This window comes from Chelonia mydas, chromosome 22 (genome assembly GCF_015237465.2).
Source record: "Chelonia mydas isolate rCheMyd1 chromosome 22, rCheMyd1.pri.v2, whole genome shotgun sequence".
NCBI lineage: Eukaryota > Metazoa > Chordata > Testudines > Cheloniidae > Chelonia > Chelonia mydas.
Window position 1 is genome coordinate 12,381,353 of NC_051262.2, and position 7,273 is coordinate 12,388,625.

The window sequence follows — 7,273 nt, forward strand, 5'->3', positions numbered from 1 at the left end:
GGATCAGCAGGGTTAGCACTCAAATAGCAGTTTGGTGGCAGAGCCAAGATCAGAATCCATGAGCCATAGCCCCCCATCCGTTGTTCAGTCCCCTAGTAGAACACGCTCTCTCTCTTTTGCATAGGAGCAAGGGGATGGTGCATTCTGATTAGCGCTGATTGGTCCCAAATGCTCAGATGAAAGGACTAGAATGATGCGTCAAGTATTTCAGGATGATGTTGTGATACTTGGGATGGTGTCTTCCCTGTATGCCTGAGGGAGTTCCCCTTTGTTTTAGGTCTTGTCTAGATCCAAGATTCCAGCCACCGATGACCCATCCCCTTCCATCTGCACCACTGCACACCCCTAGCATAGACGAGTGAAACTTGTATGGGTGCAATTTACCCCACTTGAATCCAGGATGAACTGTAAATCCTGACTTATGCTGGTTTGCACATGCTATGGCAGGGGCTTGCACTGGAGGTAGCTTTGCCGATGATTGGAACCAGGGCAAATACACAGTGTAGATAAAGTCGTATTTTGTCTCTCTCTGCTCGACTCCTCTCTTTACCTGAGGTCTATTTAGTCTATCCATCTAGAAACCAGCCTCCGTGGCATGTGGGTACCGGTAAAAAATTAAGGATCACTGTTTAACTGTAAAGGAGCTTACTATTTGGCATTGCTTTTAGCCCCTGTTGGTCAGGGTTTGGCTAGACCGGGGAAAGTTATAGTGATGCAAATGTAGATCCAATTACCAGGACAAAATGGGGTTTGCAATAATAATTTATCAGGGTAAATCATACTCGTGCAAGCACCTTCTTACATCACCTGCATCAGCGTAGCTTCCTCAAGGCAAAACTCCCCCAGCAAAGAGTCTAAAATGGACATTTCCCCCCGCCCCACCACACTGAATTTGAGGCCCCTTTTAACCCCCCTCCTCCCTGCTCTTCCTCCTCTGCATCTTTAAAGCATTATTCCTTCAGCCTGCTGAAGTGGGAGCTGCGCCAGATTCCTGAGTGATACTGTTTGCTTAGTTTAGCTTTGGCTCGCAGCAGGAGGCATTCTGCTGGCAGAATGAACCACTTGCGGCCGTATGTGGCATTATTTCTACTGACTTGGAAAAATATCTGTAAAATGTAAGTTGAGAGCAAGAGAGAGACGCACAGGCGGAGATGGGTGGTAACAAACCCATCTGAGAAAACAATCTAGCGTGGGCTGTGAAATAAATTATCGCAACGCCAGGTTAGATGGACTCCATTCTTAAACCACGCTTCAAGGGCTCTCAGCAAAGCTTGTAACCAGAGAAGAAATTGGACCGGCTTTTGGAATTGGTGCATGGAAGCTTAGCGACCAGCTGGGAGGCTAATTTAAGTTATGAGTTTTTATCCTCCTCCCCTTCACTCCCACCTTTGACTATAAGGAGCGCAAAGCAGCCAAGCTACCTAGGACTCTGATCCTGCCAGATCTCACAGGTAAAGAAGGGTCAGGCTGGGTCACTACGTGGATGAGGAAAGACCAAAGAAAACTGAGGGCCCTCTCTTAGGCTGTGATTGAGAAGCCCCCGGCATAATGGCTGGGAAGAGTACTAACACTTGAAGCTCCCTTTACGATTCCCAGATCATGCGCATTTTGTGTCCTGATCGGGTCCCCCAGCAGTCTGAAGACTGCTGTAAATTACACCAGCGATCCCAATGAGTGGATATGGCAGTCAGGGGTCAGTGCTGTTGAGAACCTAGATGGTGAGATTTCTGGGTTACTGCTTGACTGTACAGCATGGAGTCATGCTCCTTGACTGGTGCCCCTAGACACCACTGCAGTACTGTAGGTGCTCTTCCCTCTCAGCCAGCGCCCCAGCGTGGTGCTAGGGTGGTGCTGCACTCCCAGAGGTGCCATCTTCTGATTAAGGGAAATCCATTGTCTGATAAGATGGACTATAAAGGTTCCCCTGGAACTTTCTGCAAGGGCAGGAGGGCTGACCCTGGCGTCTCAGCCAGATTCCAGTTAAGAATGTGAACAAACCAGCTGCAATGTGCTCCCATGCCTTCAAAGAGAGATTCCAACAAATATCTTCCCACCTCAGCCTGTGGTAAGACTAAGTACCTGACAGGTAGGTAGGTAGGGATGGACGTGTATGTGCGTGTGTATGTGCTCTCACAAAAAGGGGACGGTATTTACTCGCTTCCCTCTGCAAACAGCTACAAAAAATACTCTCTCTTAACCAGAACTCCGGAGGCAGGTGACTCGACTTGGCAAACACAAAGCTATTGGGAGCAGTTCATTGGAAATGTTTACATTGTGTTTCTGAAAAAGATGAGAGTACTGTATTGATAAGTTTCAGAGTAGCCGCCGTGTTAGTCTGTATTCGCAAAAAGAAAAGGAGGACTTGTGGCACCTTAGAGACTACCACATTTATTTGAGCATAAGCTTTCGTGAGCTACAGCATCTGATGAAGTGAGCTGTAGCTCACGAAAGCTTATGCTCAAATAAATTGGTTAGTCTCTAAGGTGCCACAAGTCCTCCTTTTCTTTTTGTATTGATAAGACATCACAGTATCCAGCTGGTGTCACTGTGCAGCGAGAGAGTGAATGGGTGGGTGGGTAGGGAGGCTGGCAGTAACCTCTTCCAAGGTACCTTGGAAATACCCAACAACTGATGGAATCTGGTACGTTGCATAGGCAACATTTCTCTTCCACTGCATTGTTTTTCTGAGCCACAGGGAGAAAGTTTCTCTGGCAGAGATGGTTTAACAGGATCAAGAAGCGGGATGAACTTCTGCTATCAGCGGCAGGGTAAACCTCCCAACCTCCCCTGACAACTGGTGGCAGAATTTGGGTTTGTGGGTGCTCCGTGAGGCCCAGCACTGCATAGGAGATGGAATAAAGGCCTCAAACACCTGAGGAACCCCATGCAATCATAGGTACTTAATCATGGGGGACCCACGAAAGGATCTCTGCTCAGAGCACCAGAGGAAGGGACCCTATCCCCACAAAAAACATCTCAAGGTCCCTGACAATATGGCTCAGGGAAAAAATACCCCACTCCAGTTTTGACTACTTATGTTTGCACTGTAGCTTCAGCAAGATACCAGACTTGTCTTCACTTCCTGCCCTAAGCTGTTCTTCTGGGCACCATTAAACAGCATTGGTGTTCCACCCTGGAGCTGGCTGCAACAGCAGGGGTGGTGTATATATTTTATAAACACACATGCACAAATTTACTTACACCTGTCAAGTGCTCTGAGATCCTTCAGGTTGGAAGGTGGTATAGAAATCTAAAGGCACTGTCTGGCTAGCAGTAGTAAAAGAGAAATGCATTATATATATTGAACCCTCTGTGTGTGTGTGAGAGAATCACAGTGCACATGGGACTAGGGCAGTCTATAATGAATCTTGCTGCTGGGATTTGATCCTAGCTCTCAGCTATTGTTTACATGATAAAAGCCAATGTAAAGAGCCACAACATTTTATCAGGAAACTAACTCCCTGACCTACCTGTGAGTCTCTGGGGCCCCTGTGGTTAGATGTAATTGACCTTTCCCATGCTGGGCTGGCTCCTGAGCAGAGGCTGAGAGGCCCTCAGAGGGAGGCTGCCTGTCAGACCTACCAGATGGGACTGCTTGTTGGTTTCTGTATGTGCTAGATCTGGTGAGTGGGGAGATGGACCAGACCACAGCATTAGAGCATCTGGCTTTTGCAAGTGACTAAACAGCCTATGGATGGATCCCCTGCCACCACAGCTGGACAAAGAGCCCTGTCTCCAAGTCCTGTTGGGAGCACTACCCAGATAGGGCTTTCACCTTTCAGACAGGGCCCTGGCCCCTGAAGACCCAGATGATGTGCTAGTGGCTAAAGCACAGATCTGGGGTCTGTCTCCAACACTGCCTCTGACTTGCTTATGACTTGGGGCAAGCCATCTCCCCTCTGTATATTTCAGGGTTCTCCACCAATCAGAGCAGGAGGATATTTACCCACCTTGCATGGTGGGGTGTAAGGCTGAATTCATTTACATCTGCACCGTGCTGCAAGAGCCTCAGCTGGCAGGCACTAGAGAAGGGAAGACGCTACACAGAAAGCCAGTGAGTCTCACTGGAGGTGGCATTGCACACAGCCTGCCCAGCATTCACCACCAAGACCCCGAAACCCCATGAGCCGTGCCACAACAAGCCTGAAATTATGTGCTGTGCTTCTAGACCAGCCCTCGACTCCTCCAGGATTTCCTCTTTGCTGGCATCATGGAGGAAGTCTGCCCAAACAACAGGATAAACCAGCTATCTGCACCCCCTACTCTCCAAACCCATTGCCCCACCAATCCTGCATTTTGCAGAACACTGGTATTTTATTAACAGTGGTGTAGCTCTTTCTGTGGGCTGCTGGGGACACCTAGTGGCTGCTCAGGTGAATTCCAGGGTGTATATTCCCTAGGGATGGCCCAGGCTCAGCGCTCTGTTGAAAGGACAATGAAGTACAGTGGCTGCGGGTTAGGCTAATCCCAGGACTGTGTTCGTTAAGGCTAGCCCTAGGCATATGCCTCAGGCCGTTCCTGGGGTGGAGCGGGTGAGCAATTGAACCCAAAGGATGCGGCACTAGCCCTGTGTAGTAAAAGCAGAGCCTTTGCGATACGGTTCCGGGGATGGACTTGATGGGAATTCGTCTGTTCCTTCTGCTTTCTCAGGGACCCTGGGAACACTGGACTCTCCTGTGCTCCTTAAGGTCTCCCTCCTGCCAACCAAGATAACGCAGTGTTCACCCCACACCACCACACACACTGCGTTTCATCTTAGCAAGGTTAGCCAGCATTCATGGTTTCCCAGGCACCTGCACACACTCGGGATCTAGAGAGACATCCCACAGCCCTGGTGTGGGTCACACCCACTTCACTCCACAGAACAAGACCCCCTTGTGCAGCCCCTTCGAGCATCCCCCAGAAGCCGCAGCTAATGCTGAACATGGCCAATGTCCCTACTTGCTTTGCACTGCTGGCCCACAGACAGTGCATTAAACCCATTTTCCAAAGGCTGCACTCATTCCTCGTTTGCAGCTGACTGCAATTCAAGGCCTTGGCTTTGGACTATAAAGACCGAGATGACTCAGATCTTACTAGCTGGGGGACACCCTGCATCCTTATGTCTCATTGAGATCAGCTGGGACCCTTTGGCTGCTGGTCCCTAGATCTGGGGGCTGGAGGTCTTGGTGCTTGGTGACATTCAGGGCAGTACGATATATTCCATCTGTTTACTTGGGGCAGGTAGAGAGCAGAACCGATGAGGTTCCACTGCCAGGCGGGGGACGAGCGTGAAGGGAATCCACGCAGGACGCACGGTCCCTTCAGGTTCCACAGCACCATGGGGGTCTCCTGGGGCTGTGGGGAAGAGTGTGGGTGTGGCCAGTGCATTGGCAGCTCCATGGAGCCACTGGCCAAGCTGGAGCATCGTTCCTGCAGTCCTGAGGGTGTGGTGTTAGCTACAGCGCAGCCTTGGGCGAGGAATGTGTGAAGAGCATAGAAGGCAGGCTGGGCCTGGGGAGAGGACCTGGCTTTCTGGCTTTTCCCCTAGTGGGTGGAGTGGGAGGGAGGCTGAGGTGGGATATTAGTTTGTAGATTTAGCACAGTTGCTTCCGGGAGCACAATGGGCCCTGCTTTATAAACAAACCATTGCAAAGGTGGGTGCATCTCGGGGGTAGCTCTGCATTTCCTGCTGTAGTCTCACCCACAGCTGGCAGAGGGAGTGATGAACAGGACTTTGAAATGAGAATTGATGGCCAAAGCCCTCCAGGCAAGAGCCGCAGGAATCCCCCTCCCCATCCTTATCTGATTCTTAAACTTGCTGCTCCGCCAGCTGATACTGTCCTCACTCACTGCCCAGGAGCTACACCTGGGATGTTCTCGACCTCAGCTAGATTGCAAGAGCTCCTCTTCGCGCACACACATTGCCTCTCTCCTGTGGCTTGACAGCACCCCAACCCCATGCAACAAGTAGGAAGAGGGGAGCTGAGATAGACTCTACTGGTCTCAAAGGCGGGGTAGAAAATTGGGGTTGCGGATGCATGCCCAGGTTGTCCCATCCACGTGTCTTTCTCCTGGTGGCCGAGGTTACATCCAGGTGGGATCATCATCCTGTGGCTGACAGGGTCATCCACCAACAGTTCAACCCCAAACCTCTCTTCTCCGCCCGCAGCTTTTCTGCCCTACCTGGGTGGCACCCTCTTCCCTGTGCAGGAATGGGCACTCGGAGGAAACAAGGGGACTGGGCAGGTTGGCAGCAGCAACCAGTGGGTGGGGGAATGCATGCCCAACCTTGTTTTCATCTAGGGAATCAACCCACCCACGGCCAGTCCTGCTTGCGCTCCCTCCTGGGCGTCAGCCAGTCCCATAATGCTATGCTGGGCCGAGTTCAGACTTGACAAAGCCTCTAAGTTATTTGCAATTAATTTAATAAACTACATCAGCTAGCGCGCACTCACAGCCAGCCGTGAGATCGCCGCTGGGGCAACGGAGATGACACCGTCGAGCTTTGCTATGGCCATCCAGCCAGGTGTTCCTTGCAGCTACATGGCACCCAGTACTGCTTTCCCCTCCCCGCCCCTTAGAGATCACATTCCCCTGGAGCTGCATTACCTGCCAGCACGCATGAGATCCCTGTGGAGATCACACCCAGGTCCCAGGCAGCAGCAGAGGCTCGCAGTACTTTTCTTATCCATGAAAAAGAGTACTTGTGGCACCTTAGAGACTAACCAATTTATTTGAGCATAAGCTTTCGTGAGCTACAGCTCACTTCATCGGATGCATACTGTGAAGTGAGCTGTAGCTCACGAAAGCTTATGCTCAAATAAATTGGTTAGTCTCTAAGGTGCCACAAGTACTCCTTTTCTTTTTGCGAATACAGACTAACACGTCTGTTACTCTGAAACTTTTCTTATCCATGGTGAGCTAAGAGGTTGTGGCCAGGGCTGGTTAAATAAACGAAGGTCCAGCCCACAGGAAATACTGAGATTTCAAAATTTTGTTTTGTCTGAATTGGGACGAATAGTGGAAATCTCAAAAGTTTTCCACAAAATGAAATATTCTGAAATATTTGGTTCCGACCTTATGCTTTTGACGTATAATTAATGGAATATATAATATAATACTAGTCTAAATGTTTCAATAATGACAAAAGTCAAAACAAAGGAGAAATGAAACACTTAGATAATTTCCCATCAAAAATTTCAATAGATTCCTGCAAAACTTTTCAGTATTTTCCAGTGGAAAAGTGTTCTAGCAGAACATTTCTGAGCACCTCTAGCTGTGACCTCTAGCT